Source organism: Lactuca virosa, chromosome 1, assembly GCF_052849685.1.
Source record: "Lactuca virosa cultivar CGN04683 chromosome 1, Lactuca_virosa_CGN04683_v6, whole genome shotgun sequence".
In the NCBI taxonomy this organism is placed as follows: Eukaryota; Viridiplantae; Streptophyta; class Magnoliopsida; order Asterales; family Asteraceae; genus Lactuca; species Lactuca virosa.
The window spans coordinates 260,341,867-260,365,320 of NC_136426.1; the positions used below are offsets into that span (position 1 = coordinate 260,341,867).

The following is a 23,454-nucleotide window of genomic DNA, read 5'->3' on the forward strand; positions in this document are numbered from 1 at the left end:
TTTAGATTTTACGTGTCGTTTTTTTTTTCTTTCTTGCTATTTCTATGCTCGCGTGGCCTCCGCTTCATGGTTCATGGTTTTCGTATTTTTGAAACGGAGCTGATCGGTCACGTGGGTCCCACGCCTCGCGTACGAAAATAAAGGAGGTTCTGCGTCTTTTATGACATAAAAGCAATAAGCACGGATAGTTATATTGGGTGCGATCATACCAGCGCTAATGCACCGGATCCCATCAGAACTCCGCAGTTAAGCGTGCTTGGGCGAGAGTAGTACTAGGATGGGTGACCCTCGGGAAGTCCTCGTGTTGCACTCCCCTTTTTCGTTGCCCGTTTGCGTTTTTTTAGATTTTACGTGCGGTTTTTTTTTTGTTTTTTTTTCTTTCTTGCTATTTCTATGCTCGGGTGGCCTCCGCTTCATGGTTCATGGTTTTCGTATTTTTGGAACGGAGCCGATCGGTCACGTGGGTCCCACGCCTCGCGTACGAAAACAAAGGAGGTTCTGCGTCTTTTAAGACATAAAAGCAATAAGCATGGATAGTATTTTGGGTGCGATCATACCAACACTAATGCACCGGATCCCATCAGAACTCCGCAGTTAAGCGTGCTTGGGCGAGAGTAGTACTAGGATGGGTGACCACCTGGGAAGTCCTCGTGTTGCACCCCCCCTTTTTCGTTGCCCGTTTGCGTTTTTTTAGATTTTACGTGCGGTTTTTTTTGTTTTTTTTTTCTTTCTTGCTATTTCTATGCTCTGGTGGCCTCCGTTTCATGGTTCATGGTTTTCGTATTTTTGGAACGGAGCCGATCGGTCACGAGGGTCCCACGCCTCGCCTACGAAAACAAAGGAGGTTCTGCGTCTTTTAAGACATAAAAGCAATAAGCATGGATAGTATTTCGGGTGCGATCATACCAGCACTAATGCACCGGATCGCATCAGAACTCCGCAGTTAAGCGTGCTTGGGCGAGAGTAGTACTAGGATGGGTGACCCCCTGCGAAGTCCTCGTGTTGCACCCCCCTTTTTCGTTGCCCGTTTGCGTTTTTTTAGATTTTACGTGCAGTTTTTTTTTGTTTTTTTTTTTCTTTCTTGCTATTTCTATGCTCGGGTGGCCTCCGTTTCATGGTTCATGGTTTTCGTATTTTTGGAACGGAGCCGATCGGTCACGTTGGTCCCACGTCTCGCGTACGAAAACAAAGGAGGTTCTGCGTCTTTTAAGACATAAAAGCAATAAGCATGGATAGTATTTCGGGTGCGATCATACCAGCACTAATGCACCGGATCCCATCAGAACTCCGCAGTTAAGCGTGCTTGGGCAAGAGTAGTACTAGGATGGGTGACCCCTTGGGAAGTCCTCGTGTTGCACCCCTTTTTTCGTTGCCCGTTTGCGTTTTTTTAGATTTTATGTGTGTTTTTTTTTTGTTTTTTTCTTTCTTGCTATTTCTATGCTCGGGTGGCCTCCGCTTCATGGTTCATGGTTTTCGTATTTTTGTAACGGAGCGGATCGGTCACGTGGGTCCCACGCCTCGCGTACGAAAACAAAGGAGGTTCTGCGTCTTTTAAGACATAAAAGCAATAAGCATGGATAGTATTTCGGGTGCGATCATACCAGCACTAATGCACCGGATCCCATAAGAACTCCGCAGTTAAGCGTGCTTGGGCGAGAGTACTACTAGGATGGGTGACCCTCTGGGAAGTCCTTGTGTTGCACCTCCTTTTTCGTTGCCCGTTTGCGTTTTTTTAGATTTTACGTGCGGTTTTTTTTTTTGTTTTTTTTTCTTTCTTGCTATTTCTATGCTCGGGTGGCCTCCGTTTCATGGTTCATGGTTTTCGTATTTTTGGAACGGAGCCGATCGGTCACGTGGGTCCTACGCCTCGCGTACGAAAACAAAGGAGGTTCTGCGTCTTTTAAGACATAAAAGCAATAAGCATGGATAGTATTTCGGGTGCGATCATACCAGCACTAATGCACCGGATCCCATCAGAACTCCGCTGTGAAGCGTGCTTGGGCGAGAGTAGTACTAGGATTGGTGACCACCTGGGAAGTCCTCGTGTTGCACCCCCCTTTTTCGTTGCCCGTTTGCGTTTTTTTAGATTTTACGTGTGGTTTTTTTTGTTTTTTTTTCTTTCTTGCTATTTCTATGCTCGCGTGGCCTCCGCTTCATGGTTCATGGTTTTCGTATTTTTGAAACGGAGCTGATCGGTCACGTGGGTCCCACACCTCGCGTACGAAAACAAAGGAGGTTCTGCGTCTTTTATGACATAAAAGCAATAAGCACGGATAGTTATATCGGGTGCGATCATACCAGCGCTAATGCACCGGATCCCATCAGAACTCCGCAGTTAAGCGTGCTTGGGCGAGAGTAGTACTAGGATGGGTGACCCTCGGGAAGTCCTTGTGTTGCACCCCCCTTTTTCGTTGCCCGTTTACGTTTTTTTAGATTTTACGTGCGGTTTTTTTTTTGTTTTTTTTCTTTCTTGCTATTTCTATGCTCCGGTGGCCTCCGCTTCATGGTTGATGCTTTTCGTATTTTTGGAACGGAGCCGATCGGTCACGTGGGTCCCACGCCTCGCGTACAAAAACAAAGGAGGTTCTGCGTCTTTTAAGACATAAAAGCAATAAGCATGGATAGTATTTCGGGTGCGATCATACCCGCACTAATGCACCGGATCCCATCAGAACTCCGCTGTAAAGCGTGCTTGGGCGAGAGTAGTACTAGGATTAGTGACCCCCTGGGAAGTCCTCGTGTTGCACCCCCCTTTTTCGTTGCCCGTTTGCGTTTTTTTAGATTTTACGTGTCGTTTTTTTTTCTTTCTTGCTATTTCTATGCTCGCGTGGCCTCCGCTTCATGGTTCATGGTTTTCGTATTTTTGAAACGGAGCTGATCGGTCACGTGGGTCCCACGCCTCGCGTACGAAAATAAAGGAGGTTCTGCGTCTTTTATGACATAAAAGCAATAAGCACGGATAGTTATATTGGGTGCGATCATACCAGCGCTAATGCACCGGATCCCATCAGAACTCCGCAGTTAAGCGTGCTTGGGCGAGAGTAGTACTAGGATGGGTGACCCTCGGGAAGTCCTCGTGTTGCACTCCCCTTTTTCGTTGCCCGTTTGCGTTTTTTTAGATTTTACGTGCGGTTTTTTTTTTGTTTTTTTTTCTTTCTTGCTATTTCTATGCTCGGGTGGCCTCCGCTTCATGGTTCATGGTTTTCGTATTTTTGGAACGGAGCCGATCGGTCACGTGGGTCCCACGCCTCGCGTACGAAAACAAAGGAGGTTCTGCGTCTTTTAAGACATAAAAGCAATAAGCATGGATAGTATTTTGGGTGCGATCATACCAACACTAATGCACCGGATCCCATCAGAACTCCGCAGTTAAGCGTGCTTGGGCGAGAGTAGTACTAGGATGGGTGACCACCTGGGAAGTCCTCGTGTTGCACCCCCCCTTTTTCGTTGCCCGTTTGCGTTTTTTTAGATTTTACGTGCGGTTTTTTTTGTTTTTTTTTTTCTTTCTTGCTATTTCTATGCTCTGGTGGCCTCCGTTTCATGGTTCATGCTTTTCGTATTTTTGGAACGGAGCCGATCGGTCACGAGGGTCCCACGCCTCGCCTACGAAAACAAAGGAGGTTCTGCGTCTTTTAAGACATAAAAGCAATAAGCATGGATAGTATTTCGGGTGCGATCATACCAGCACTAATGCACCGGATCGCATCAGAACTCCGCAGTTAAGCGTGCTTGGGCGAGAGTAGTACTAGGATGGGTGACCCCCTGCGAAGTCCTCGTGTTGCACCCCCCTTTTTCGTTGCCCGTTTGCGTTTTTTTAGATTTTACGTGCAGTTTTTTTTTTGTTTTTTTTTTCTTTCTTGCTATTTCTATGCTCGGGTGGCCTCCGTTTCATGGTTCATGGTTTTCGTATTTTTGGAACGGAGCCGATCGGTCACGTTGGTCCCACGTCTCGCGTACGAAAACAAAGGAGGTTCTGCGTCTTTTAAGACATAAAAGCAATAAGCATGGATAGTATTTCGGGTGCGATCATACCAGCACTAATGCACCGGATCCCATCAGAACTCCGCAGTTAAGCGTGCTTGGGCAAGAGTAGTACTAGGATGGGTGACCCCTTGGGAAGTCCTCGTGTTGCACCCCTTTTTTCGTTGCCCGTTTGCGTTTTTTTAGATTTTATGTGTGTTTTTTTTTTGTTTTTTTCTTTCTTGCTATTTCTATGCTCGGGTGGCCTCCGCTTCATGGTTCATGGTTTTCGTATTTTTGTAACGGAGCGGATCGGTCACGTGGGTCCCACGCCTCGCGTACGAAAACAAAGGAGGTTCTGCGTCTTTTAAGACATAAAAGCAATAAGCATGGATAGTATTTCGGGTGCGATCATACCAGCACTAATGCACCGGATCCCATAAGAACTCCGCAGTTAAGCGTGCTTGGGCGAGAGTACTACTAGGATGGGTGACCCTCTGGGAAGTCCTTGTGTTGCACCTCCTTTTTCGTTGCCCGTTTGCGTTTTTTTAGATTTTACGTGCGGTTTTTTTTTTTTGTTTTTTTTTCTTTCTTGCTATTTCTATGCTCGGGTGGCCTCCGTTTCATGGTTCATGGTTTTCGTATTTTTGGAACGGAGCCGATCGGTCACGTGGGTCCTACGCCTCGCGTACGAAAACAAAGGAGGTTCTGCGTCTTTTAAGACATAAAAGTAATAAGCATGGATAGTATTTCGGGTGCGATCATACCAGCACTAATGCACCGGATCCCATCAGAACTCCGCTGTGAAGCGTGCTTGGGCGAGAGTAGTACTAGGATTGGTGACCACCTGGGAAGTCCTCGTGTTGCACCCCCCTTTTTCGTTGCCCGTTTGCGTTTTTTTAGATTTTAAGTGTGGTTTTTTTTGTTTTTTTTTCTTTCTTGCTATTTCTATGCTCGCGTGGCCTCCGCTTCATGGTTCATGGTTTTCGTATTTTTGAAACGGAGCTGATCGGTCACGTGGGTCCCACACCTCGCGTACGAAAACAAAGGAGGTTCTGCGTCTTTTATGACATAAAAGCAATAAGCACGGATAGTTATATCGGGTGCGATCATACCAGCGCTAATGCACCGGATCCCATCAGAACTCCGCAGTTAAGCGTGCTTGGGCGAGAGTAGTACTAGGATGGGTGACCCTCGGGAAGTCCTTGTGTTGCACCCCCCTTTTTCGTTGCCCGTTTACGTTTTTTTAGATTTTACGTGCGGTTTTTTTTTGTTTTTTTTCTTTCTTGCTATTTCTATGCTCCGGTGGCCTCCGCTTCATGGTTGATGCTTTTCGTATTTTTGGAACGGAGCCGATCGGTCACGTGGGTCCCACGTCTCGCGTACAAAAACAAAGGAGGTTCTGCGTCTTTTAAGACATAAAAGCAATAAGCATGGATAGTATTTCGGGTGCGATCATACCCGCACTAATGCACCGGATCCCATCAGAACTCTGCTGTAAAGCGTGCTTGGGCGAGAGTAGTACTAGGATTAGTGACCCCCTGGGAAGTCCTCGTGTTGCACCCCCCTTTTTCGTTGCCCGTTTGCGTTTTTTTAGATTTTACGTGTCGTTTTTTTTTTCTTTCTTGCTATTTCTATGCTCGCGTGGCCTCCGCTTCATGGTTCATGGTTTTCGTATTTTTGAAACGGAGCTGATCGGTCACGTGGGTCCCACGCCTCGCGTACGAAAATAAAGGAGGTTCTGCGTCTTTTATGACATAAAAGCAATAAGCACGGATAGTTATATCGGGTGCGATCATACCAGCGCTAATGCACCGGATCCCATCAGAACTCCGCAGTTAAGCGTGCTTGGGCGAGAGTAGTACTAGGATGGGTGACCCTCGGGAAGTCCTCGTGTTGCACTCCCCTTTTTCGTTGCCCGTTTGCGTTTTTTTAGATTTTACGTGCGGTTTTTTTTTTGTTTTTTTTTCTTTCTTGCTATTTCTATGCTCGGGTGGCCTCCGCTTCATGGTTCATGGTTTTCGTATTTTTGGAACGGAGCCGATCGGTCACGTGGGTCCCACGCCTCGCGTACGAAAACAAAGGAGGTTCTGCGTCTTTTAAGACATAAAAGCAATAAGCATGGATAGTATTTTGGGTGCGATCATACCAACACTAATGCACCGGATCCCATCAGAACTCCGCAGTTAAGCGTGCTTGGGCGAGAGTAGTACTAGGATGGGTGACCACCTGGGAAGTCCTCGTGTTGCACCCCCCCTTTTTCGTTGCCCGTTTGCGTTTTTTTAGATTTTACGTGCGGTTTTTTTTGTTTTTTTTTTCTTTCTTGCTATTTCTATGCTCTGGTGGCCTCCGTTTCATGGTTCATGGTTTTCGTATTTTTGGAACGGAGCCGATCGGTCACGAGGGTCCCACGCCTCGCCTACGAAAACAAAGGAGGTTCTGCGTCTTTTAAGACATAAAAGCAATAAGCATGGATAGTATTTCGGGTGCGATCATACCAGCACTAATGCACCGGATCGCATCAGAACTCCGCAGTTAAGCGTGCTTGGGCGAGAGTAGTACTAGGATGGGTGACCCCCTGCGAAGTCCTCGTGTTGCACCCCCCTTTTTCGTTGCCCGTTTGCGTTTTTTTAGATTTTACGTGCAGTTTTTTTTTGTTTTTTTTTCTTTCTTGCTATTTCTATGCTCGGGTGGCCTCCGTTTCATGGTTCATGGTTTTCGTATTTTTGGAACGGAGCCGATCGGTCACGTTGGTCCCACGTCTCGCGTACGAAAACAAAGGAGGTTCTGCGTCTTTTAAGACATAAAAGCAATAAGCATGGATAGTATTTCGGGTGCGATCATACCAGCACTAATGCACCGGATCCCATCAGAACTCCGCAGTTAAGCGTGCTTGGGCAAGAGTAGTACTAGGATGGGTGACCCCTTGGGAAGTCCTCGTGTTGCACCCCTTTTTTCGTTGCCCGTTTGCGTTTTTTTAGATTTTATGTGTGTTTTTTTTTTTGTTTTTTTCTTTCTTGCTATTTCTATGCTCGGGTGGCCTCCGCTTCATGGTTGATGATTTTCGTATTTTTGGAACGGAGCCGATCGGTCAAGTGGGTCCCACGCCTCGCGTATGAAAACAAAGGAGGTTCTGCGTCTTTTAAGACATAAAAGCAATAAGCATGGATAGTATTTCGGGTGCGATCATACCAGCACTAATGCACCGGATCCCATCAGAACTCCGCTGTGAAGCGTGCTTGGGCGAGAGTAGTACTAGGATTGGTGACCACCTGGGAAGTCCTCGTGTTGCACCCCCCTTTTTCGTTGCCCGTTTGCGTTTTTTTAGATTTTACGTGTGGTTTTTTTTGTTTTTTTTTTCTTTCTTGCTATTTCTATGCTCGCGTGGCCTCCGCTTCATGGTTCATGGTTTTCGTATTTTTGAAACGGAGCTGATCGGTCACGTGGGTCCCACGCCTCGCGTACGAAAACAAAGGAGGTTCTGCGTCTTTTATGACATAAAAGCAATAAGCACGGATAGTTATATCGGGTGCGATCATACCAGCGCTAATGCACCGGATCCCATCAGAACCCGCAGTTAAGCGTGCTTGGGCGAGAGTAGTACTAGGATGGGTGACCCTCGGGAAGTCCTTGTGTTGCACCCCCCTTTTTCGTTGCCCGTTTACGTTTTTTTAGATTTTACGTGCGGTTTTTTTTTTGTTTTTTTTCTTTCTTGCTATTTCTATGCTCCGGTGGCCTCCGCTTCATGGTTGATGCTTTTCGTATTTTTGGAACGGAGCCGATCGGTCACGTGGGTCCCACGCCTCGCGTACAAAAACAAAGGAGGTTCTGCGTCTTTTATGACATAAAAGCAATAAGCACGGATAGTTATATCGGGTGCGATCATACCCGCACTAATGCACCGGATCCCATCAGAACTCCGCTGTGAAGCGTGCTTGGGCGAGAGTAGTACTAGGATTAGTGACCCCCTGGGAAGTCCTCGTGTTGCACCCCCCTTTTTCGTTGCCCGTTTGCGTTTTTTTAGATTTTACGTGTCGTTTTTTTTTTCTTTCTTGCTATTTCTATGCTCGCGTGGCCTCCGCTTCATGGTTCATGGTTTTCGTATTTTTGAAACGGAGCTGATCGGTCACGTGGGTCCCACGCCTCGCGTACGAAAATAAAGGAGGTTCTGCGTCTTTTATGACATAAAAGCAATAAGCACGGATAGTTATATCGGGTGCGATCATACCAGCGCTAATGCACCGGATCCCATCAGAACTCCGCAGTTAAGCGTGCTTGGGCGAGAGTAGTACTAGGATGGGTGACCCTCGGGAAGTCCTCGTGTTGCACTCCCCTTTTTCGTTGCCCGTTTGCGTTTTTTTAGATTTTACGTGCGGTTTTTTTTTTGTTTTTTTTTTTCTTTCTTGCTATTTCTATGCTCGGGTGGCCTCCGCTTCATGGTTCATGGTTTTCGAATTTTTGGAACGGAGCCGATCGGTCACGTGGGTCCCACGCCTCGCGTACGAAAACAAAGGAGGTTCTGCGTCTTTTAAGACATAAAAGCAATAAGCATGGATAGTATTTTGGGTGCGATCATACCAGCACTAATGCACCGGATCCCATCAGAACTCCGCAGTTAAGCGTGCTTGGGCGAGAGTAGTACTAGGATGGGTGACCACCTGGGAAGTCCTCGTGTTGCACCCCCTTTTTCGTTGCCCGTTTGCGTTTTTTTAGATTTTACGTGCGGTTTTTTTTGTTTTTTTTTTCTTTCTTGCTATTTCTATGCTCTGGTGGCCTCCGTTTCATGGTTCATGGTTTTCGTATTTTTGGAACGGAGCCGATCGGTCATGAGGGTCCCACGCCTCGCCTACGAAAACAAAGGAGGTTCTGCGTCTTTTAAGACATAAAAGCAATAAGCATGGATAGTATTTCGGGTGCGATCATACCAGCACTAATGCACCGGATCGCATCAGAACTCCGCAGTTAAGCGTGCTTGGGCGAGAGTAGTACTAGGATGGGTGACCCCCTGCGAAGTCCTCGTGTTGCACCCCCCTTTTTCGTTGCCCGTTTGCGTTTTTTTAGATTTTACGTGCAATTTTTTTTTGTTTTTTTTTTCTTTCTTGCTATTTCTATGCTCGGGTGGCCTCCGTTTCATGGTTCATGGTTTTCGTATTTTTGGAACGGAGCCGATCGGTCACGTTGGTCCCACGTCTCGCGTACGAAAACAAAGGAGGTTCTGCGTCTTTTAAGACATAAAAGCAATAAGCATGGATAGTATTTCGGGTGCGATCATACCAGCACTAATGCACCGGATCCCATCAGAACTCCGCAGTTAAGCGTGCTTGGGCAAGAGTAGTACTAGGATGGGTGACCCCTTGGGAAGTCCTCGTGTTGCACCCCTTTTTTCGTTGCCCGTTTGCGTTTTTTTAGATTTTATGTGCGTTTTTTTTTTGTTTTTTTCTTTCTTGCTATTTCTATGCTCGGGTGGCCTCCGCTTCATGGTTGATGATTTTCGTATTTTTGGAACGGAGCCGATCGGTCAAGTGGGTCCCACGCCTCGCGTACGAAAACAAAGGAGGTTCTGCGTCTTTTAAGACATAAAAGCAATAAGCATGGATAGTATTTCGGGTGCGATCATACCAGCACTAATGCACCGGATCCCATCAGAACTCCGCTGTGAAGCGTACTTGGGCGAGAGTAGTACTAGGATGGGTGACCCCCTGGGAAGTTGTCGTGTTGCACCCCCCTTTTTCGTTGCCCGTTTGCTTTTTTTAGATTTTACGTGTGGTTTTTTTTGTTTTTTTTTTCTTTCTTGCTATTTCTATGCTCGCGTGGCCTCCGCTTCATAGTTCATGGTTTTCGTATTTTTGGAACGGAATTGATCGGTCACGTGGGTCCCACGCCTCGCGTACGAAAACAAAGGAGATTCTGCGTCTTTTAAGACATAAAAGCAATAAGCATGCATAGTTATATCGGGTGTGATTATACCAGCACTATTGCACCGGATCCCATCAGAACTCCGCAGTTAAGTGTGCTTGGGCGAGAGTAGTACTAGGATGGGTGACCTCCGGGAAGTCCTCGTGTTGCACCCCCCCTTTTTCGTTGCCCGTTTGCGTTTTTTTAGATTTTACGTGCGTTTTTTTTTTGTTTTTTTTTCTTTCTTGCTATTTGTATGCTCGGGTGGCCTCCGCTTCATGGTTGATGGTTTTCGTATTTTTGGAACGGAGCCGATCGGTCACGTGGGTTCCACGCCTCGCGTACGAAAACAAAGGAGGTTCTGCGTCTTTTAAGATATAAAAGCAATAAGCATGAATAGTATTTCGGGTGTGATCATACCAGAACTAATGCACCGGATCCCATCAGAACTCCGCAGGTAAGCGTGCTTGGGCGAGAGTAGTACTAGGATGGGTGACCCCCTGGGAAGTCCTCGTGTTGCACCCCCCTTTTTCGTTGCTCGTTTGCGTTTTTTTAAATTTTACGTGCGGTTTTTTTTTTCTTTCTTGCTATTTCTATGCTCGGGCGGCCTCCGCTTCATGGGTGATAGTTTTCGTATTTTTGGAATGGAGACGATCAGTCACGTGGGTCCCACGCCTCGCGTACGAAAACAAAGGAGGTTCTGCGTCTTTTAAGACATAAAAGTAATAAGAATGGATAGTATTTCGGGTGCGATCATACCAGCACTAATGCACCGGATCCCATCAGAACTCCGCAGTTAAGCGTGCTTGGGCGAGAGTAGTACTAGGATGTGTGACCCCCTGGGAAGTCCTCGTGTTGCACCCCTCCTTTTTCGTTGCCCGTTTGCGTTTTTTTAGATTTTACATGCGGTTTTTTTTGGTTTTTTTTTTCTTTCTTGCTATTTCTATGCTCGGGTGGCCTCCGCTTCATGGTTCATAGTTTTCGTATTTTTGTAACGGAGCCGATCGGTCACGTGGGTTCCACGCCTCGCGTACGAAAACAAAGGAGGTTCTGCGTCTTTTAAAACATAAAAGCAATAAGCATGGATAGTATTTCCGGTGCGATCATACCAGCACTAATGCACCGGATCCCATAAGAACTCCACAGTTAAGCGTGCTTGGGCGAGAGTAGTACTAGGATGGGTGACCCCCTGGGAAGTCCTTGTGTTGCACCTCCTTTTTCGTTGCCCGTTTGCGTTTTTTTAGATTTTACGTGCGGTTTTTTTTTTGTTTTTTTTCTTTCTTGCTATTTCTATGCTCGGGTGGCCTCTGTTTCATGGTTCATGGTTTTCGTAGTTTTGGAATGGAGCCGATCGGTCACGTGGTTCCACGCCTCGCGTGCGAAAACAAAGGAGGTTCTGCGTCTTTTAAGACATAAAAGTAATAAGAATTGATAGTATTTCGGGTGCAATCATACCAGCACTAATGCACCGGATCCCATCAGAACTCCGCAGTTAAGCGTGCTTGGGCGATAGTAGTATTAGGATGGGTGACCCCCTGGGAAGTCCTCGTGTTGCACCGCCCCTTTTTCGTTGCCCGTTTGCGTGTTTTTAGATTTTACATGCGGTTTTTTTGTTTTTTTTTTCTTTCTTGCTATTTCTATGCTCGGGTGGCCTCCGCTTCATGGTTCGTGGTTTTCGTATTTTTGTAACGGGGCCGATCGGTCACGTGGGTCCCACGCCTCGCGTACGAAAACAAAGGAGGTTCTGCGTCTTTTAAGACATAAAAGCAATAAGCATGGATAGTATTTCGGGTGCGATCATACCAGCACTAATGCACCGGATCCCATAAGAACTCCGCAGTTAAGCGTGCTTGGGCGAGAGTAGTACTAGGATGGGTGACCCTCTGGGAAGTCCTTGTGTTGCAGCTCCTTTTTCGTTGCCCGTTTGCGTTTTTTTAGATTTTACGTGCGGTTTTTTTTTGTTTTTTTCTTTCTTGCTATTTCTATGCTCGGGTGGCCTCCGTTTCATGGTTCATGGTTTTCGTATTTTTGGAACGAAGCCGATCGGTCACGTGGGTCCTACGCCTCGCGTACGAAAACAAAGGAGGTTCTGCGTCTTTTAAGACATAAAAGCAATAAGCATGGATAGTATTTCGGGTGCGATCATACCAGCACTAATGCACCGGATCCCATCAGAACTCCGCTGTGAAGCGTGCTTGGGCGAGAGTAGTACTAGGATTGGTGACCCCCCTTTTTCGTTGCCCGTTTGCGTTTTTTTAGATTTTACGTGTGGTTTTTTTTGTTTTTTTTCTTTCTTGCTATTTCTATGCTCGCGTGGCCTCCGCTTCATGGTTCATGGTTTTCGTATTTTTGAAACGGAGCTGATCGGTCACGTGGGTCCCACGCCTCGCTTACGAAAACAAAGGAGGTTCTGCGTCTTTTATGACATAAAAGCAATAATCATGGATAGTTATATCGGGTGCGATCATACCAGCACTAATGCACCGGATCCCATCAGAACTTCGCAGTTAAGCGTGCTTGGGCGAGAGTAGTACTAGGATGGGTGACCCTCAGGAAGTCCTCGTGTTGCACCCCCCTTTTTCGTTGCCCGTTTGCGTTTTTTTAGATTTTACGTGCGTTTTTTTTTGTTTTGTTTTCTTTCTTGCTATTTCTATGCTCGGGTGGCCTCCGCTTCATGGTTGATGGTTTTCGAATTTTTGGAACGGAGCCGATCGGTCACGTGGGTCCCACGCCTCGCGTACGAAAACAAAGGAGGTTTTGCGTCTTTTAAGACATAAAAGCAATAAGCATGGATAGTATTTCGGGTGCGATCATACCCGCACTAATGCACCGAATCCCATCAGAACTCCGCAGATAAGCGTGCTTGGGCGAGAGTAGTACTAGGATGGGTGACCCCCTGGGAAGCCCTCGTGTTGCACCGCTCTTTTTCGTTGCCCGTTTGCGTTTTTTTAGATTTTACGTGCGGTTTTTTTGTTTTTTTTTTCTTTCTTGCTATTTCTATGCTCGGGTGGCCTCCGCTTCATGGTTGATGGTTTTCGTATTTTTGGAACGGAGCTGATCGGTCACGTGGGTTCCACGCCTCGCGTACGAAAACAAAGGAGGTTCTGCGTCTTTTAAGATATAAAAGCAATAAGCATGGATAGTATTTCGGGTGCGATCATACCAGCACTAATGCACCGGATCCCATCAGAACTCCACAGTTAAGCGCACTAATGCACCGGATCCCATCAGAACTCCGCAGTTAAGCGTGCTTGGGCGAAGAGTAGTACTAGGATGGGTGACCACCTGGGAAGTCCTCGTGTTGCACCCCCCTTTTTCGTTGCCCGTTTGCTTTTTTTAGATTTTACGTGTGGTTTTTTTTCTTTTTTTTTTCTTTCTTGCTTTTTCTATGCTCGCGTGGCCTCCGCTTCATAGTTCATGGTTTTCGTATTTTTGGAACGGAACTGATCGGTCACATGGATCCCACGCCTCGCGTACGAAAACAAAGGAGATTCTGCGTCTTTTAAGACATAAAAGCAATAAGCATGCATAGTTATATCGGGTGCGATTATACCAGCACTATTGCACCGGATCCCATCAGAACTCCGCAGTTAAGTGTGCTTGGGCGAGAGTAGTACTAGGATGGGTGACCTCCGGGAAGTCCTCGTGTTGCACCCCCCCCTTTTTCGTTGCCCGTTTGCGTTTTTTTAGATTTTACGTGCGTTTTTTTTTGTTTTGTTTTCTTTCTTGCTATTTCTATGCTCGGGTGGCCTCCGCTTCATGGTTGATGGTTTTCGAATTTTTGGAACGGAGCCGATCGGTCACGTGGGTCCCACGCCTCGCGTACGAAAACAAAGGAGGTTTTGCGTCTTTTAAGACATAAAAGCAATAAGCATGGATAGTATTTCGGGTGCGATCATACCCGCACTAATGCACCGAATCCCATCAGAACTCCGCAGATAAGCGTGCTTGGGCGAGAGTAGTACTAGGATGGGTGACCCCCTGGGAAGCCCTCGTGTTGCACCCCTCTTTTTCGTTGCCCGTTTGCGTTTTTTTAGATTTTACGTGCGGTTTTTTTGTTTTTTTTTTCTTTCTTGCTATTTCTATGCTCGGGTGGCCTCCGCTTCATGGTTGATGGTTTTCGTATTTTTGGAACGGAGCTGATCGGTCACGTGGGTTCCACGCCTCGCGTACGAAAACAAAGGAGGTTCTGCGTCTTTTAAGATATAAAAGCAATAAGCATGGATAGTATTTCGGGTGCGATCATACCAGCACTAATGCACCGGATCCCATCAGAACTCCACAGTTAAGCGCACTAATGCACCGGATCCCATCAGAACTCCACAGTTAAGCGTGCTTGGGTGAAAGTAGTACTAGGATGGGTGACCCCCTGGGAAGTCCTCGTGTTGCACCCCCCTTTTTCGTTGCCCGTTTGCGTTTTTTTAGGTTTTACGTGCGGTTTTTTTTTTGTTTTTTTTCTTTCTTGCTATTTCTATGCTTGGGTGGCCTCCGCTTCATAGTTGATAGTTTTCGTATTTTTGGAACGGAGCCGATCAGTCACGTGGGTCCCACGCCTCGCGTACGAAAACAAAGGAGGTTCTGCGTCTTTTAAGACATAAAAGAAATAAGAATGGATAGTATTTCGGGTGCGATCATACCAGCACTAATGCACTGGATCCCATCAGAACTCCGCAGTTAAGCATGCTTGGGCGAGAGTAGTACTAGGATGGGTGACCCCCTGGGAAGTCCTCGTGTTGCACCCCCCCCCTTTTTCGTTGCCCGTTTGCGTTTTTTTAGATTTTACGTGCGGTTTTTTTGTTTTTTTTTTCTTTCTTGCTATTTCTATGCTCGGGTGGCCTCCGCTTCATGGTTCATGGTTTTCGTATTGTTGGAACGGAGCCGATCGGTCACGTGGGTCCCACGCCTCGCGTACGAAAACAAAGGAGGTTCTGCGTCTTTTAAGACATAAAAGCAATAAGCATGGATAGTATTTTAGGTGCGATCATACCAGCACTAATGCACCGGATCCCATCAGAACTCCGCAGTTAAGCGTGCTTGGGCGAGAGTAGTACTAGGATGGGTGACCCCCTGCGAAATCCTCGTGTTGCACCCCCCCTTTTTCGTTGCCCGTTTGCGTTTTTTTAGATTTTACGTGCGGTTTTTTTTTTGTTTTTTTTTCTTTCTTCCTATTTCTATGCTCGGGTGGCCTCCGTTTCATGGTTGATGGTTTTCGTATTTTTGGAACGGAGCCGATCGGTCACGTGGGTTCCACGCCTCGCGTACGAAAACAAAGGAGGTTCTGCGTCTTTTAAGACATAAAAGCAATAAGCATGGATAGTATTTCGGGTGCGATCATACCAGCACTAATGCACCGGATCCCATCAGAACTCCGCAGTGAAGCGTGCTTGGGCGAGAGTAGTACTAGGATGGGTGACCCTCGGGAAGTCCTCGTGTTGCACCCCCCTTTTTCGTTGCCCGTTTGCGTTTTTTTTAGATTTTACGTGCGTTTTTTTTTTTGTTTTTTTTTTCTTTCTTGCTATTTCTATGCTCGGGTGGCCTCCGCTTCATGGTTGATGGTTTTCGTATTTTTGGAACGGAGCCGATCGGTCACGTGGGTCCCACGCCTCGCGTACGAAAACAAAGGAGGTTCTGCGTCTTTTAAGACATAAAAGCAATAAGCATGGATAGTATTTCGGGTGCGATCATACCCGCACTAATGCACCGAATCCCATCAGAACTCCGCAGTTAAGCGTGCTTGGGCGAGAGTAGTACTAGGATGGGTGACCCCCTGGGAAGCCCTCGTGTTGCACCCCTCTTTTTCGTTGCCCATTTGCGTTTTTTTAGATTTTACGTGCGGTTTTTTTTTGTTTTTTTCTTTCTTGCTATTTCTATGCTCGGGTGGCCTCCGCTTCATGGTTGATGGTTTTCGTATTTTTGGAACGGATCCGATCGGTCACGTGGGTTCCACGCCTCGCGTACGAAAACAAAGGAGGTTCTGCGTCTTTTAAGATATAAAAGCAATAAGCATGGATAGTATTTCGGGTGCGATCATACCAGCACTAATGCACCGGATCCCATCAGAACTCCACAGTTAAGCGCACTAATGCACCGGATCCCATCAGAACTCCGCAGTTAAGCGTGCTTGGGCGAGAGTAGTACTAGGATGGGTGACCCTCGGGAAGTCCTCGTGTTGCACTCCCCTTTTTCGTTGCCCGTTTGCGTTTTTTTAGATTTTACGTGCGGTTTTTTTTTTGTTTTTTTTTTCTTGCTATTTCTATGCTCGGGTGGCCTCCGCTTCATGGTTCATGGTTTTCGTATTTTTGGAACGGAGCCGATCGGTCACGTGGGTCCCACGCCTCGCGTACGAAAACAAAGGAGGTTCTGCGTCTTTTAAGACATAAAAACAATAAGCATGGATAGTATTTCGGGTGCGATCATAGCAGCACTAATGCACCGGATCCCATCAGAACTCCGCAGTTAAGCGTGCTTGGGCGAAGAGTAGTACTAGGATGGGTGACCACCTGGGAAGTCCTCGTGTTGCACCCCCCTTTTTCGTTGCCCGTTTGCTTTTTTTAGATTTTACGTGTGGTTTTTTTTCTTTTTTTTTTCTTTCTTGCTATTTCTATGCTCGCGTGGCCTCCGCTTCATAGTTCATGGTTTTCGTATTTTTGGAACGGAACTGATCGGTCACGTGGATCCCACGCCTCGCGTACGAAAACAAAGGAGATTCTGCGTCTTTTAAGACATAAAAGCAATAAGCATGCATAGTTATATCGGGTGCGATTATACCAGCACTATTGCACCGGATCCCATCAGAACTCCGCAGTTAAGCGTGCTTGGGCGAGAGTAGTACTAGGATGTGTGACCCCCTGGGAAGTCCTCGTGTTGCACCCCCCCTTTTTCGTTGCCCGTTTGCGTTTTTTTAGATTTTACATGCGGTTTTTTTTGGTTTTTTTTTTCTTTCTTGCTATTTCTATGCTCGGGTGGCCTCCGCTTCATGGTTCATAGTTTTCGTATTTTTGTAACGGAGCCGATCGGTCACGTGGGTCCCACGCCTCGCGTACGAAAACAAAGGAGGTTCTGCGTCTTTTAAGACATGAAAGCAATAAGCATGGATAGTATTTCCGGTGCGATCATACCAGCACTAATGCACCGGATCCCATAAGAACTCCACAGTTAAGCGTGCTTGGGCGAGAGTAGTACTAGGATGGGTGACCCCCTGGGAAGTCCTTGTGTTGCACCTCCTTTTTCGTTGTCCGTTTGCGTTTTTTTAGATTTTACGTGCGGTTTTTTTTTTGTTTTTTTTTCTTTCTTGCTATTTCTATGCTCGGGTGGCCTCCGCTTCATGGTTCATGGTTTTCGTATTTTTGGAACGGAGCCGATCGGTCACGTGGGTCCCACGCCTCGCGTACGAAAACAAAGGAGGTTCTGCGTCTTTTAAGACATAAAAGCAATAAGCATCGATAGTATTTTGGGTGCGATCATACCAGCACTAATGCACCGGATCCCATCAGAACTTCGGAGTTAAGCGTGCTTGGGCGAGAGTAGTACTAGGATGGGTGACCCCCTGCGAAGTCCTCGTGTTGCACCCCCCTTTTTCGTTGCCCGTTTGCGTTTTTTTAGATTTTACGTGCAGTTTTTTTTGTTTTTTTTTCTTTCTTGCTATTTCTATGCTCTGGTGGCCTCCGTTTCATGCTTCATGGTTTTCGTATTTTTGGAACGGAGCCGATCGGTCACGAGGGTCCCACGCCTCGCCTACGAAAACAAAGGAGGTTCTGCGTCTTTTAAGACATAAAAGCAATAAGCATGGATAGTATTTCGGGTGCGATCATACCAGCACTAATTCACTGGATCCCATCAGAACTCCGCAGGTAAGCGTCCTTGGGCGAGAGTAGTACTAGGATGGGTGACCCCCTGGGAAGTCCTCGTGTTGCACCCCCCTTTTTCGTTGCCCGTTTGTATTTTTTTAGATTTTACGTGCGTTTTTTTTTGTTTTTTTTTTCTTTCTTGCTATTTCTATGCTCGGGTGGCCTCCGCTTCATGGTTGATGGTTTTCGTATTTTTGGAACAGAGCCGATCGGTCACGTGGGTTCCACGCCTCGCGTACGAAAACAAAGGAGGTTCTGCGTCTTTAAAGATATAAAAGCAATAAGCATGAATAGTATTTCGGGTGCGATCATACCAGCACTAATGCACCGGATCCCATCAGAACTCCGCAGGTAAGCGTGCTTGGGCGAGAGTAGTACTAGGATGGGTGACCCCCTGGGAAGTCCTCGTGTTGCACCCCCCCTTTTTCGTTGCTCGTTTGCGTTTTTTTTAGATTTTACGTGCGGTTTTTTTTTCTTTCTTGCTATTTCTATGCTCGGGCGGCCTCCGCTTCATGGGTGATAGTTTTTGTATTTTTGGAATGGAGACGATCAGTCACGTGGGTCCCACGCCTCGCGTACGAAAACAAAGGAGGTTCTGCGTCTTTTAAGACATAAAAGTAATAAGAATGGATAGTATTTCGGGTGCGATCATACCAGCACTAATGCACCGGATCCCATCAGAACTCCGCAGTTAAGCGTGCTTGGGCGAGAGTAGTACTAGGATGTGTGACCCCCTGGGAAGTCCTCGTGTTGCACCCCCCCTTTTTCGTTGCCCGTTTGCGTTTTTTTAGATTTTACATGCGGTTTTTTTTGGTTTTTTTTCTTTCTTGCTATTTCTATGCTCGGGTGGCCTCCCCTTGATGGTTCATAGTTTTCGTATTTTTGTAACGGAGCCGATCGGTCACGTGGGTCCCACGCCTCGCGTACGAAAACAAAGGAGGTTCAGCGTCTTTTAAGACATAAAAGCAATAAGCATGGATAGTATTTCCGGTGCGATCATACCAGTACTAATGCACCGGATCCCATAAGAACTCCACAGTTAAGCGTGCTTGGGCGAGAGTAGTACTAGGATGGGTGACCCCCTGGGAAGTCCTTGTGTTGCACCTCCTTTTTCGTTTCCCGTTTGCGTTTTTTTAGATTTTACGTGCGGTTTTTTTTTTTTGTTTTTTTTCTTTCTTGCTATTTCTATGCTCGGGTGGCCTCCGTTTCATGGTTCATGGTTTTCGTAGTTTTGGAATGGAGCCGATCGGTCACGTGGTTCCACGCCTCGCGTGCGAAAACAAAGGAGGTTCTGCGTCTTTTAAGACATAAAAGTAATAAGAATTGATAGTATTTCGGGTGCGATCATACCAGCACTAATGCACCGGATCCCATCAGAACTCCGCAGTTAAGCGTGCTTGGGCGAGAGTAGTACTAGGATGGGTGACCCCCTGGGAAGTCCTCGTGTTGCACCCCCCCTTTTTCGTTGCCCGTTTGCGTGTTTTTAGATTTTACATGCGGTTTTTCTGTTTTTTTTTTCTTTCTTGCTATTTCTATGCTCGGGTGGCCTCCGCTTCATGGTTCATGGTTTTCGTATTTTTGTAACGGAGCGGATCGGTCACGTGGGTCCCACGCCTCGCGTACGAAAACAAAGGAGGTTCTGCGTCTTTTAAGACATAAAAGCAATAAGCATGGATAGTATTTCGGGTGCGATCATACCAGCACTAATGCACCGGATCCCATAAGAACTCCGCAGTTAAGCGTGCTTGGGCGAGAGTACTACTAGGATGGGTGACCCTCTGGGAAGTCCTTGTGTTGCACCTCCTTTTTCGTTGCCCGTTTGCGTTTTTTTAGATTTTACGTGCGGTTTTTTTTTTGTTTTTTTTTCTTTCTTGCTATTTCTATGCTCGGGTGGCCTCCGTTTCATGGTTCATGGTTTTCGTATTTTTGGAACGGAGCCGATCGGTCACGTGGGTCCTACGCCTCGCGTACGAAAACAAAGGAGGTTCTGCGTCTTTTAAGACATAAAAGCAATAAGCATGGATAGTATTTCGGGTGCGATCATACCAGCACTAATGCACCGGATCCCATCAGAACTCCGCTGTGAAGCGTGCTTGGGCGAGAGTAGTACTAGGATTGGTGACCACCTGGGAAGTCCTCGTGTTGCACCCCCCTTTTTCGTTGCCCGTTTGCGTTTTTTTAGATTTTACGTGTGGTTTTTTTTGTTTTTTTTTCTTTCTTGCTATTTCTATGCTCGCGTGGCCTCCGCTTCATGGTTCATGGTTTTCGTATTTTTGAAACGGAGCTGATCGGTCACGTGGGTCCCACGCCTCGCGTACGAAAACAAAGGATGTTCTGCGTCTTTTATGACATAAAAGCAATAAGCACGGATAGTTATATCGGGTGCGATCATACCAGCGCTAATGCACCGGATCCCATCAGAACTCCGCAGTTAAGCGTGCTTGGGCGAGAGTAGTACTAGGATGGGTGACCCTCGGGAAGTCCTTGTGTTGCACCCCCCTTTTTCGTTGCCCGTTTACGTTTTTTTAGATTTTACGTGCGGTTTTTTTTTTGTTTTTTTTCTTTCTTGCTATTTCTATGCTCCGGTGGCCTCCGCTTCATGGTTGATGCTTTTCGTATTTTTGGAACGGAGCCGATCGGTCACATGGGTCCCACGCCTCGCGTACAAAAACAAAGGAGGTTCTGCGTCTTTTAAGACATAAAAACAATAAGCATGGATAGTATTTCGGGTGCGATCATACCCGCACTAATGCACCGGATCCCATCAGAACTCCGCTGTGAAGCGTGCTTGGGCGAGAGTAGTACTAGGATTAGTGACCCCCTGGGAAGTCCTCGTGTTGCACCCCCCTTTTTCGTTGCCCGTTTGCGTTTTTTTAGATTTTACGTGTCGTTTTTTTTTTCTTTCTTGCTATTTCTATGCTCGCGTGGCCTCCGCTTCATGGTTCATGGTTTTCGTATTTTTGAAACGGAGCTGATCGGTCACGTGGGTCCCACGCCTCGCGTACGAAAACAAAGGATGTTCTGCGTCTTTTATGACATAAAAGCAATAAGCACGGATAGTTATATCGGGTGCGATCATACCAGCGCTAATGCACCGGATCCCATCAGAACTCCGCAGTTAAGCGTGCTTGGGCGAGAGTAGTACTAGGATGGGTGACCCTCGGGAAGTCCTTGTGTTGCACCCCCCTTTTTCGTTGCCCGTTTACGTTTTTTTAGATTTTACGTGCGGTTTTTTTTTTGTTTTTTTTCTTTCTTGCTATTTCTATGCTCCGGTGGCCTCCGCTTCATGGTTGATGCTTTTCGTATTTTTGGAACGGAGCCGATCGGTCACGTGGGTCCCACGCCTCGCGTACAAAAACAAAGGAGGTTCTGCGTCTTTTAAGACATAAAAACAATAAGCATGGATAGTATTTCGGGTGCGATCATACCCGCACTAATGCACCGGATCCCATCAGAACTCCGCTGTGAAGCGTGCTTGGGCGAGAGTAGTACTAGGATTAGTGACCCCCTGGGAAGTCCTCGTGTTGCACCCCCCTTTTTCGTTGCCCGTTTGCGTTTTTTTAGATTTTACGTGTCGTTTTTTTTTTCTTTCTTGCTATTTCTATGCTCGCGTGGCCTCCGCTTCATGGTTCATGGTTTTCGTATTTTTGAAACGGAGCTGATCGGTCACGTGGGTCCCACGCCTCGCGTACGAAAATAAAGGAGGTTCTGCGTCTTTTATGACATAAAAGCAATAAGCACGGATAGTTATATCGGGTGCGATCATACCAGCGCTAATGCACCGGATCCCATCAGAACTCCGCAGTTAAGCGTGCTTGGGCGAGAGTAGTACTAGGATGGGTGACCCTCGGGAAGTCCTCGTGTTGCACTCCCCTTTTTCGTTGCCCGTTTGCGTTTTTTTAGATTTTACGTGCGGTTTTTTTTTTTGTTTTTTTTTCTTTCTTGCTATTTCTATGCTCGGGTGGCCTCCGCTTCATGGTTCATGGTTTTCGTATTTTTGGAACGGAGCCGATCGGTCACGTGGGTCCCACGCCTCGCGTACGAAAACAAAGGAGGTTCTGCGTCTTTTAAGACATAAAAGCAATAAGCATGGATAGTATTTTGGGTGCGATCATACCAACACTAATGCACCGGATCCCATCAGAACTCCGCAGTTAAGCGTGCTTGGGCGAGAGTAGTACTAGGATGGGTGACCACCTGGGAAGTCCTCGTGTTGCACCCCCCCTTTTTCGTTGCCCGTTTGCGTTTTTTTAGATTTTACGTGCGGTTTTTTTTTGTTTTTTTTTTCTTTCTTGCTATTTCTATGCTCTGGTGGCCTCCGTTTCATGGTTCATGGTTTTCGTATTTTTGGAACGGAGCCGATCGGTCACGAGGGTCCCACGCCTCGCCTACGAAAACAAAGGAGGTTCTGCGTCTTTTAAGACATAAAAGCAATAAGCATGGATAGTATTTCGGGTGCGATCATACCAGCACTAATGCACCGGATCGCATCAGAACTCCGCAGTTAAGCGTGCTTGGGCGAGAGTAGTACTAGGATGGGTGACCCCCTGCGAAGTCCTCGTGTTGCACCCCCCTTTTTCGTTGCCCGTTTGCGTTTTTTTAGATTTTACATGCAGTTTTTTTTTGTTTTTTTTTCTTTCTTGCTATTTCTATGCTCGGGTGGCCTCCGTTTCATGGTTCATGGTTTTCGTATTTTTGGAACGGAGCCGATCGGTCACGTTGGTCCCACGTCTCGCGTACGAAAACAAAGGAGGTTCTGCGTCTTTTAAGACATAAAAGCAATAAGCATGGATAGTATTTCGGGTGCGATCATACCAGCACTAATGCACCGGATCCCATCAGAACTCCGCAGTTAAGCGTGCTTGGGCAAGAGTAGTACTAGGATGGGTGACCCCTTGGGAAGTCCTTGTGTTGCACCTCCTTTTTCGTTGCCCGTTTGCGTTTTTTTAGATTTTACGTGCGGTTTTTTTTTGTTTTTTTCTTTCTTGCTATTTCTATGCTCGGGTGGCCTCCGCTTCATGGTTGATGGTTTTCGTATTTTTGGAACGGAGCCGATCGGTCAAGTGGGTCCCACGCCTCGCGTACGAAAACAAAGGAGGTTCTGCGTCTTTTAAGACATAAAAGCAATAAGCATGGATAGTATTTCGGGTGCGATCATACCAGCACTAATGCACCGGATCCCATCAGAACTCCGCTGTGAAGCGTGCTTGGGCGAGAGTAGTACTAGGATTGGTGACCACCTGGGAAGTCCTCGTATTGCACCCCCCTTTTTCGTTGCCCGTTTGCGTTTTTTTAGATTTTACGTGTGGTTTTTTTTGTTTTTTTTCTTTCTTGCTATTTCTATGCTCGCGTGGCCTCCGCTTCATGGTTCATGGTTTTTGTATTTTTGAAACGGAGCTGATCGGTCACGTGGGTCCCACGCCTCGCTTACGAAAACAAAGGAGGTTCTGCGTCTTTTATGACATAAAAGCAATAATCATGGATAGTTATATCGGGTGCGATCATACCAGCACTAATGCACCGGATCCCATCAGAACTCCGCAGTTAAGCGTGCTTGGGCGAGAGTAGTACTAGGATGGGTGACCCTCGGGAAGTCCTCATGTTGCACCCCCCTTTTTCGTTGCCCGTTTGCGTTTTTTTAGATTTTACGTGCGTTTTTTTTTGTTTTGTTTTCTTTCTTGCTATTTCTATGCTCGGGTGGCCTCCGCTTCATGGTTGATGGTTTTCGAATTTTTGGAACGGAGCCGATCGG

At 46.7% G+C, this 23,454-nt stretch overlaps 63 non-coding genes and 3 pseudogenes across 63 annotated transcripts; all 66 read left to right on the top strand.

Annotated features, from left to right (window-relative positions):
- The first annotated feature begins 195 nt into the window (after positions 1-195).
- Positions 196-313, top strand: LOC145147663 (5S ribosomal RNA). Its single transcript, XR_013728559.1, has one exon. It is a non-coding gene; the product is annotated as a 5S ribosomal RNA (ribosomal RNA).
- A 230-nt stretch (positions 314-543) lies between these two features.
- LOC145140373 (5S ribosomal RNA) lies at positions 544-662 on the top strand. The gene has a single exon (XR_013722151.1). It is a non-coding gene; the product is annotated as a 5S ribosomal RNA (ribosomal RNA).
- A 230-nt stretch (positions 663-892) lies between these two features.
- On the top strand, positions 893-1,011 carry LOC145145120 (5S ribosomal RNA). Its single transcript, XR_013726109.1, has one exon. It is a non-coding gene; the product is annotated as a 5S ribosomal RNA (ribosomal RNA).
- A 231-nt stretch (positions 1,012-1,242) lies between these two features.
- LOC145139807 (5S ribosomal RNA) lies at positions 1,243-1,361 on the top strand. Its single transcript, XR_013722002.1, has one exon. It is a non-coding gene; the product is annotated as a 5S ribosomal RNA (ribosomal RNA).
- A 226-nt stretch (positions 1,362-1,587) lies between these two features.
- Positions 1,588-1,706, top strand: LOC145148675 (5S ribosomal RNA). The gene has a single exon (XR_013729548.1). It is a non-coding gene; the product is annotated as a 5S ribosomal RNA (ribosomal RNA).
- A 230-nt stretch (positions 1,707-1,936) lies between these two features.
- Positions 1,937-2,055, top strand: LOC145148691 (5S ribosomal RNA). The gene has a single exon (XR_013729564.1). It is a non-coding gene; the product is annotated as a 5S ribosomal RNA (ribosomal RNA).
- Positions 2,056-2,284: 229 nt separating this feature from the next.
- On the top strand, positions 2,285-2,402 carry LOC145148295 (5S ribosomal RNA). Its single transcript, XR_013729185.1, has one exon. It is a non-coding gene; the product is annotated as a 5S ribosomal RNA (ribosomal RNA).
- A 229-nt stretch (positions 2,403-2,631) lies between these two features.
- LOC145150678 (5S ribosomal RNA) lies at positions 2,632-2,750 on the top strand. The gene has a single exon (XR_013731486.1). It is a non-coding gene; the product is annotated as a 5S ribosomal RNA (ribosomal RNA).
- Positions 2,751-2,970: 220 nt separating this feature from the next.
- Positions 2,971-3,088, top strand: LOC145147664 (5S ribosomal RNA). Its single transcript, XR_013728560.1, has one exon. It is a non-coding gene; the product is annotated as a 5S ribosomal RNA (ribosomal RNA).
- A 230-nt stretch (positions 3,089-3,318) lies between these two features.
- Positions 3,319-3,437, top strand: LOC145140380 (5S ribosomal RNA). Its single transcript, XR_013722152.1, has one exon. It is a non-coding gene; the product is annotated as a 5S ribosomal RNA (ribosomal RNA).
- A 231-nt stretch (positions 3,438-3,668) lies between these two features.
- On the top strand, positions 3,669-3,787 carry LOC145145121 (5S ribosomal RNA). Its single transcript, XR_013726110.1, has one exon. It is a non-coding gene; the product is annotated as a 5S ribosomal RNA (ribosomal RNA).
- A 231-nt stretch (positions 3,788-4,018) lies between these two features.
- Positions 4,019-4,137, top strand: LOC145139811 (5S ribosomal RNA). The gene has a single exon (XR_013722003.1). It is a non-coding gene; the product is annotated as a 5S ribosomal RNA (ribosomal RNA).
- Positions 4,138-4,363: 226 nt separating this feature from the next.
- LOC145148676 (5S ribosomal RNA) lies at positions 4,364-4,482 on the top strand. Its single transcript, XR_013729549.1, has one exon. It is a non-coding gene; the product is annotated as a 5S ribosomal RNA (ribosomal RNA).
- A 231-nt stretch (positions 4,483-4,713) lies between these two features.
- LOC145148692 (5S ribosomal RNA) lies at positions 4,714-4,832 on the top strand. The gene has a single exon (XR_013729565.1). It is a non-coding gene; the product is annotated as a 5S ribosomal RNA (ribosomal RNA).
- Positions 4,833-5,061: 229 nt separating this feature from the next.
- On the top strand, positions 5,062-5,179 carry LOC145148296 (5S ribosomal RNA). Its single transcript, XR_013729186.1, has one exon. It is a non-coding gene; the product is annotated as a 5S ribosomal RNA (ribosomal RNA).
- Positions 5,180-5,407: 228 nt separating this feature from the next.
- LOC145150989 (5S ribosomal RNA) lies at positions 5,408-5,526 on the top strand. The gene has a single exon (XR_013731788.1). It is a non-coding gene; the product is annotated as a 5S ribosomal RNA (ribosomal RNA).
- Positions 5,527-5,747: 221 nt separating this feature from the next.
- Positions 5,748-5,865, top strand: LOC145147665 (5S ribosomal RNA). The gene has a single exon (XR_013728561.1). It is a non-coding gene; the product is annotated as a 5S ribosomal RNA (ribosomal RNA).
- A 230-nt stretch (positions 5,866-6,095) lies between these two features.
- Positions 6,096-6,214, top strand: LOC145140385 (5S ribosomal RNA). Its single transcript, XR_013722154.1, has one exon. It is a non-coding gene; the product is annotated as a 5S ribosomal RNA (ribosomal RNA).
- Positions 6,215-6,444: 230 nt separating this feature from the next.
- Positions 6,445-6,563, top strand: LOC145145122 (5S ribosomal RNA). Its single transcript, XR_013726111.1, has one exon. It is a non-coding gene; the product is annotated as a 5S ribosomal RNA (ribosomal RNA).
- A 229-nt stretch (positions 6,564-6,792) lies between these two features.
- On the top strand, positions 6,793-6,911 carry LOC145139816 (5S ribosomal RNA). Its single transcript, XR_013722004.1, has one exon. It is a non-coding gene; the product is annotated as a 5S ribosomal RNA (ribosomal RNA).
- Positions 6,912-7,138: 227 nt separating this feature from the next.
- On the top strand, positions 7,139-7,257 carry LOC145148693 (5S ribosomal RNA). The gene has a single exon (XR_013729566.1). It is a non-coding gene; the product is annotated as a 5S ribosomal RNA (ribosomal RNA).
- A 230-nt stretch (positions 7,258-7,487) lies between these two features.
- On the top strand, positions 7,488-7,604 carry LOC145150962 (5S ribosomal RNA). Its single transcript, XR_013731764.1, has one exon. It is a non-coding gene; the product is annotated as a 5S ribosomal RNA (ribosomal RNA).
- A 230-nt stretch (positions 7,605-7,834) lies between these two features.
- Positions 7,835-7,953, top strand: LOC145150619 (5S ribosomal RNA). The gene has a single exon (XR_013731432.1). It is a non-coding gene; the product is annotated as a 5S ribosomal RNA (ribosomal RNA).
- Positions 7,954-8,174: 221 nt separating this feature from the next.
- LOC145147666 (5S ribosomal RNA) lies at positions 8,175-8,292 on the top strand. The gene has a single exon (XR_013728562.1). It is a non-coding gene; the product is annotated as a 5S ribosomal RNA (ribosomal RNA).
- A 232-nt stretch (positions 8,293-8,524) lies between these two features.
- Positions 8,525-8,643, top strand: LOC145154074 (5S ribosomal RNA). The gene has a single exon (XR_013734558.1). It is a non-coding gene; the product is annotated as a 5S ribosomal RNA (ribosomal RNA).
- Positions 8,644-8,871: 228 nt separating this feature from the next.
- Positions 8,872-8,990, top strand: LOC145145123 (5S ribosomal RNA). The gene has a single exon (XR_013726112.1). It is a non-coding gene; the product is annotated as a 5S ribosomal RNA (ribosomal RNA).
- A 230-nt stretch (positions 8,991-9,220) lies between these two features.
- On the top strand, positions 9,221-9,339 carry LOC145139823 (5S ribosomal RNA). The gene has a single exon (XR_013722005.1). It is a non-coding gene; the product is annotated as a 5S ribosomal RNA (ribosomal RNA).
- Positions 9,340-9,565: 226 nt separating this feature from the next.
- Positions 9,566-9,684, top strand: LOC145149524 (5S ribosomal RNA). Its single transcript, XR_013730384.1, has one exon. It is a non-coding gene; the product is annotated as a 5S ribosomal RNA (ribosomal RNA).
- A 229-nt stretch (positions 9,685-9,913) lies between these two features.
- LOC145149283 (5S ribosomal RNA) lies at positions 9,914-10,031 on the top strand. Its single transcript, XR_013730133.1, has one exon. It is a non-coding gene; the product is annotated as a 5S ribosomal RNA (ribosomal RNA).
- Positions 10,032-10,261: 230 nt separating this feature from the next.
- On the top strand, positions 10,262-10,380 carry LOC145147234 (5S ribosomal RNA). Its single transcript, XR_013728143.1, has one exon. It is a non-coding gene; the product is annotated as a 5S ribosomal RNA (ribosomal RNA).
- Positions 10,381-10,600: 220 nt separating this feature from the next.
- On the top strand, positions 10,601-10,719 carry LOC145144802 (5S ribosomal RNA). Its single transcript, XR_013725803.1, has one exon. It is a non-coding gene; the product is annotated as a 5S ribosomal RNA (ribosomal RNA).
- A 231-nt stretch (positions 10,720-10,950) lies between these two features.
- LOC145148315 (5S ribosomal RNA) lies at positions 10,951-11,069 on the top strand. The gene has a single exon (XR_013729204.1). It is a non-coding gene; the product is annotated as a 5S ribosomal RNA (ribosomal RNA).
- A 227-nt stretch (positions 11,070-11,296) lies between these two features.
- LOC145149333 (5S ribosomal RNA) lies at positions 11,297-11,415 on the top strand. The gene has a single exon (XR_013730184.1). It is a non-coding gene; the product is annotated as a 5S ribosomal RNA (ribosomal RNA).
- Positions 11,416-11,644: 229 nt separating this feature from the next.
- On the top strand, positions 11,645-11,763 carry LOC145148266 (5S ribosomal RNA). The gene has a single exon (XR_013729158.1). It is a non-coding gene; the product is annotated as a 5S ribosomal RNA (ribosomal RNA).
- Positions 11,764-12,311: 548 nt separating this feature from the next.
- Positions 12,312-12,429, top strand: LOC145149029 (5S ribosomal RNA). Its single transcript, XR_013729891.1, has one exon. It is a non-coding gene; the product is annotated as a 5S ribosomal RNA (ribosomal RNA).
- A 228-nt stretch (positions 12,430-12,657) lies between these two features.
- Positions 12,658-12,776, top strand: LOC145149849 (5S ribosomal RNA). Its single transcript, XR_013730690.1, has one exon. It is a non-coding gene; the product is annotated as a 5S ribosomal RNA (ribosomal RNA).
- Positions 12,777-13,004: 228 nt separating this feature from the next.
- LOC145150663 (5S ribosomal RNA) lies at positions 13,005-13,165 on the top strand (annotated as a pseudogene).
- A 229-nt stretch (positions 13,166-13,394) lies between these two features.
- Positions 13,395-13,512, top strand: LOC145148698 (5S ribosomal RNA). Its single transcript, XR_013729571.1, has one exon. It is a non-coding gene; the product is annotated as a 5S ribosomal RNA (ribosomal RNA).
- A 230-nt stretch (positions 13,513-13,742) lies between these two features.
- LOC145148371 (5S ribosomal RNA) lies at positions 13,743-13,861 on the top strand. Its single transcript, XR_013729258.1, has one exon. It is a non-coding gene; the product is annotated as a 5S ribosomal RNA (ribosomal RNA).
- A 228-nt stretch (positions 13,862-14,089) lies between these two features.
- Positions 14,090-14,249, top strand: LOC145151087 (5S ribosomal RNA; annotated as a pseudogene).
- A 229-nt stretch (positions 14,250-14,478) lies between these two features.
- Positions 14,479-14,597, top strand: LOC145144794 (5S ribosomal RNA). Its single transcript, XR_013725796.1, has one exon. It is a non-coding gene; the product is annotated as a 5S ribosomal RNA (ribosomal RNA).
- A 231-nt stretch (positions 14,598-14,828) lies between these two features.
- On the top strand, positions 14,829-14,947 carry LOC145144734 (5S ribosomal RNA). The gene has a single exon (XR_013725738.1). It is a non-coding gene; the product is annotated as a 5S ribosomal RNA (ribosomal RNA).
- Positions 14,948-15,178: 231 nt separating this feature from the next.
- On the top strand, positions 15,179-15,296 carry LOC145147459 (5S ribosomal RNA). The gene has a single exon (XR_013728362.1). It is a non-coding gene; the product is annotated as a 5S ribosomal RNA (ribosomal RNA).
- Positions 15,297-15,528: 232 nt separating this feature from the next.
- Positions 15,529-15,647, top strand: LOC145146293 (5S ribosomal RNA). The gene has a single exon (XR_013727245.1). It is a non-coding gene; the product is annotated as a 5S ribosomal RNA (ribosomal RNA).
- Positions 15,648-15,874: 227 nt separating this feature from the next.
- Positions 15,875-16,033, top strand: LOC145150856 (5S ribosomal RNA; annotated as a pseudogene).
- A 227-nt stretch (positions 16,034-16,260) lies between these two features.
- Positions 16,261-16,380, top strand: LOC145148829 (5S ribosomal RNA). Its single transcript, XR_013729695.1, has one exon. It is a non-coding gene; the product is annotated as a 5S ribosomal RNA (ribosomal RNA).
- Positions 16,381-16,609: 229 nt separating this feature from the next.
- Positions 16,610-16,728, top strand: LOC145147357 (5S ribosomal RNA). Its single transcript, XR_013728264.1, has one exon. It is a non-coding gene; the product is annotated as a 5S ribosomal RNA (ribosomal RNA).
- A 231-nt stretch (positions 16,729-16,959) lies between these two features.
- On the top strand, positions 16,960-17,078 carry LOC145148316 (5S ribosomal RNA). The gene has a single exon (XR_013729205.1). It is a non-coding gene; the product is annotated as a 5S ribosomal RNA (ribosomal RNA).
- A 229-nt stretch (positions 17,079-17,307) lies between these two features.
- On the top strand, positions 17,308-17,426 carry LOC145145894 (5S ribosomal RNA). Its single transcript, XR_013726846.1, has one exon. It is a non-coding gene; the product is annotated as a 5S ribosomal RNA (ribosomal RNA).
- Positions 17,427-17,654: 228 nt separating this feature from the next.
- LOC145147275 (5S ribosomal RNA) lies at positions 17,655-17,773 on the top strand. Its single transcript, XR_013728182.1, has one exon. It is a non-coding gene; the product is annotated as a 5S ribosomal RNA (ribosomal RNA).
- Positions 17,774-18,002: 229 nt separating this feature from the next.
- LOC145155806 (5S ribosomal RNA) lies at positions 18,003-18,121 on the top strand. The gene has a single exon (XR_013736234.1). It is a non-coding gene; the product is annotated as a 5S ribosomal RNA (ribosomal RNA).
- A 221-nt stretch (positions 18,122-18,342) lies between these two features.
- Positions 18,343-18,461, top strand: LOC145144803 (5S ribosomal RNA). Its single transcript, XR_013725804.1, has one exon. It is a non-coding gene; the product is annotated as a 5S ribosomal RNA (ribosomal RNA).
- A 229-nt stretch (positions 18,462-18,690) lies between these two features.
- On the top strand, positions 18,691-18,809 carry LOC145149108 (5S ribosomal RNA). The gene has a single exon (XR_013729967.1). It is a non-coding gene; the product is annotated as a 5S ribosomal RNA (ribosomal RNA).
- A 229-nt stretch (positions 18,810-19,038) lies between these two features.
- Positions 19,039-19,157, top strand: LOC145139153 (5S ribosomal RNA). The gene has a single exon (XR_013721841.1). It is a non-coding gene; the product is annotated as a 5S ribosomal RNA (ribosomal RNA).
- A 229-nt stretch (positions 19,158-19,386) lies between these two features.
- On the top strand, positions 19,387-19,505 carry LOC145148677 (5S ribosomal RNA). The gene has a single exon (XR_013729550.1). It is a non-coding gene; the product is annotated as a 5S ribosomal RNA (ribosomal RNA).
- A 229-nt stretch (positions 19,506-19,734) lies between these two features.
- Positions 19,735-19,853, top strand: LOC145148694 (5S ribosomal RNA). Its single transcript, XR_013729567.1, has one exon. It is a non-coding gene; the product is annotated as a 5S ribosomal RNA (ribosomal RNA).
- Positions 19,854-20,082: 229 nt separating this feature from the next.
- LOC145148297 (5S ribosomal RNA) lies at positions 20,083-20,200 on the top strand. The gene has a single exon (XR_013729187.1). It is a non-coding gene; the product is annotated as a 5S ribosomal RNA (ribosomal RNA).
- Positions 20,201-20,429: 229 nt separating this feature from the next.
- LOC145150621 (5S ribosomal RNA) lies at positions 20,430-20,548 on the top strand. Its single transcript, XR_013731433.1, has one exon. It is a non-coding gene; the product is annotated as a 5S ribosomal RNA (ribosomal RNA).
- A 221-nt stretch (positions 20,549-20,769) lies between these two features.
- Positions 20,770-20,887, top strand: LOC145148298 (5S ribosomal RNA). Its single transcript, XR_013729188.1, has one exon. It is a non-coding gene; the product is annotated as a 5S ribosomal RNA (ribosomal RNA).
- Positions 20,888-21,116: 229 nt separating this feature from the next.
- LOC145150622 (5S ribosomal RNA) lies at positions 21,117-21,235 on the top strand. The gene has a single exon (XR_013731434.1). It is a non-coding gene; the product is annotated as a 5S ribosomal RNA (ribosomal RNA).
- A 221-nt stretch (positions 21,236-21,456) lies between these two features.
- Positions 21,457-21,574, top strand: LOC145147667 (5S ribosomal RNA). Its single transcript, XR_013728563.1, has one exon. It is a non-coding gene; the product is annotated as a 5S ribosomal RNA (ribosomal RNA).
- Positions 21,575-21,805: 231 nt separating this feature from the next.
- On the top strand, positions 21,806-21,924 carry LOC145140395 (5S ribosomal RNA). Its single transcript, XR_013722156.1, has one exon. It is a non-coding gene; the product is annotated as a 5S ribosomal RNA (ribosomal RNA).
- Positions 21,925-22,155: 231 nt separating this feature from the next.
- On the top strand, positions 22,156-22,274 carry LOC145145124 (5S ribosomal RNA). The gene has a single exon (XR_013726113.1). It is a non-coding gene; the product is annotated as a 5S ribosomal RNA (ribosomal RNA).
- A 229-nt stretch (positions 22,275-22,503) lies between these two features.
- Positions 22,504-22,622, top strand: LOC145136302 (5S ribosomal RNA). The gene has a single exon (XR_013720375.1). It is a non-coding gene; the product is annotated as a 5S ribosomal RNA (ribosomal RNA).
- Positions 22,623-22,848: 226 nt separating this feature from the next.
- LOC145148593 (5S ribosomal RNA) lies at positions 22,849-22,967 on the top strand. Its single transcript, XR_013729471.1, has one exon. It is a non-coding gene; the product is annotated as a 5S ribosomal RNA (ribosomal RNA).
- Positions 22,968-23,195: 228 nt separating this feature from the next.
- On the top strand, positions 23,196-23,313 carry LOC145149014 (5S ribosomal RNA). The gene has a single exon (XR_013729876.1). It is a non-coding gene; the product is annotated as a 5S ribosomal RNA (ribosomal RNA).
- Positions 23,314-23,454: the final 141 nt, after the last annotated feature.